Below are 2,395 nucleotides of genomic sequence, written 5' to 3' on the forward strand. Positions count from 1 at the left end.
CCTGGTTCCACCTGTGTCTCTCCATCACTCTTCTCTCTTGTTATCACTGTGTCATTTGTTAAATCAGTCTGTGTTTTGGTTCTACTGGTGTTACTGGTTCTGCTGGTGAGACGACAAGTTAAAAGGAAATCTGAAGGTGAGACTGAGCCGTTTCTCTTGAAGGTTTTGTTTCTCAGAGTGAAATTATGTGAATTATTTTAATGTGATATTCATAAATCACTTAAACACATTCCCACACTATGATTATGAAACAGTGAATTATTTTGTTGTTTATTTTGGTTCTTTTTATCTGACAGGGGAGAAGTTGGAGATGATGACATCACGTACAGTGACAGAAAAAGTTGAAGTCAACAACAGCCAATGAGAAGAAGCAGAGATCATTTTTAATGCGCTGTGTGTTGAGAGTTCATGTTGATATTCAGAGGAAATATAAAACAGAACTCACTGAGCTTAAACGAATGTATTAAACATGATTAAAATTCGTGAAACATTCCTTCTAAAATATGTATTGTCCACTTTCATCTTTGTAAAAGATTGAGGAACAACTCCTTGAGTCTGCTTAGCTTGAACCCAAAACACTTATACCTTATACATGGCTTTTCATCTTAGAAAAAAAAGAAATCTAAATACATCACTTTTATTCTGACCCTCCCCAAAACTGTGGAGAATCTAAGTTTGATTCATTCATTTATATTTAAACAGTTTATGATCCAGAGTAACATGAATGGGATGCCAAGCTTCCACTTTAACAGCTTTTTAATCACAACAACCACACACATGCTGAGCATCTTACTTCCTGTCGTCTATGATGCTTTATTTTTTATCCTTTCCACTGTTTTTTTTTTAGTTTTTCCTTCCTTGCCTCCTTTCCTTGTGTCTTGGTTCCTCCCACCAGAGATACAACCAGAGAAAGTAACGAAGAAACACAAGGAGAAAGAGATGTTAGACTTTAACACAATCAGACAAACTCACGTCAGAGCCTGATTTTAATTTGACATCAGTTATTTACTTTGAATTCTAACCACTCAGCCTGAAAAGCTTGGGATATAGTTGTCAGCCCACCAGGTGGTCAGGATGCCCAACTTTATGAGCACGATAACTCAAGGAGGTCATGTAAGATTTCTTAATCCTATACCATAGGTTTAGTTAGTGAGGACGAATATCACATAGGCTTCGCATACTAATAGATTAGCTGCATCTATTGATAATCTCTGAAAATCTGGAATTTGGCAACTTTGACACAATGCATTCATGATTTATTTTGCAGGTTTTTCAGTTGTGCAGTATAATATGTAGCTATACTAGCAGCACTGTTTCAATCTTTGACAAAATAACATTCAGAACTTTTTACCAGTTTACATTCAGTGAATTCCCAGAATGATAATAATCCTCCTCCTGGAACTGGATGGTGTCATGCCAGTGTGAAGGCAGGCTTGGTATGATGGACCCAAGAGCGGGACTCACAGAGGCACAGGTGAACTCAAAACCCTCGGCTTTATTCTGGGATTGCAGACTGAACAACGAACTAGTGATGTGTCCTGTGTGTCGAAGCTTTAAAGCCTGTGTTGGGTAATCTCGGGGGCGTTTTTGTGAAGCGCGTATCGACGCTTGCTTTCATTACGTATGCAGTGACATTCGAGGCCTCGCGGGCAGTCCGTACCACGTGACTGATTCAGGAACTGGTTTGCCGGTTTGCGTCAGATTCCAAATAAAATGGGCAGCAAAACACAGCTGATTCCCATTACATTGTGTTGTGGAATTGGATTACGTACGTGCTACATAGTTACTTGAGCATTTCCTCTCTCGATGGAACCAGCAAGGAAAAGAAAATTTTCCCCGGTCTGGCAACATTTCGATCTCATCTCTCCTAATAAGGTATACACACTGTAATAAATATCACAAATGATAAGCACCATAATATAAATAAACCACACCACAGATCCTATAATCGTATTTCTGTCTTTTGGTTTATTAAAAGGTGAAGTGTTTGCTGTGCTCCAAAGAACTTGGATACAGCAACAACACCTCATCTATGCTGAGGCATTGCAGAGCCCTGCATGAGAACAAGGAGACTAACCAAGGTGGACCAAGCTCAGGTGAGTTTTTGTAGGTTTTAAGGATACAGTCATTTGATACATTTATATTCCCCATGTCATTCGCTTATATTCGGGTTGTATTTACTGATATCTGTAATTTCTTTTTTTTTTTTTTTTTTATCAAGGGAGAGGAATGATGTGGATGAGGCCTTGCTCAACCCTTCACTATTGTGGAGTACAGTGGGTTTAGGAAGCTTGTTAAAGCTTTGAACCCTAACTATGTTCTCCCCACAAGGCAGGTGTGTATCTTAAAATATGAAGCATGTTTCCATTTTGCCTTTATTTCCATATTAAGTACT

The 2,395-nt window shown here is 38.6% G+C and overlaps 1 long non-coding RNA gene across 1 annotated transcript; it reads left to right on the forward strand.

The window, feature by feature from the left end:
* The first annotated feature begins 1,254 nt into the window (after positions 1–1,254).
* On the forward strand, positions 1,255–2,251 carry LOC121812816. Its single transcript, XR_006053350.1, has 3 exons — positions 1,255–1,875; positions 1,979–2,096; positions 2,222–2,251. It is a non-coding gene; the product is annotated as an uncharacterized LOC121812816 (long non-coding RNA).
* Positions 2,252–2,395: the final 144 nt, after the last annotated feature.

This window comes from Haplochromis burtoni, unplaced genomic scaffold (genome assembly GCF_018398535.1).
Source record: "Haplochromis burtoni strain Fernald_Lab_line unplaced genomic scaffold, NCSU_Asbu1 Contig_860, whole genome shotgun sequence".
NCBI classification, from domain to species: Eukaryota; Metazoa; Chordata; class Actinopteri; order Cichliformes; family Cichlidae; genus Haplochromis; species Haplochromis burtoni.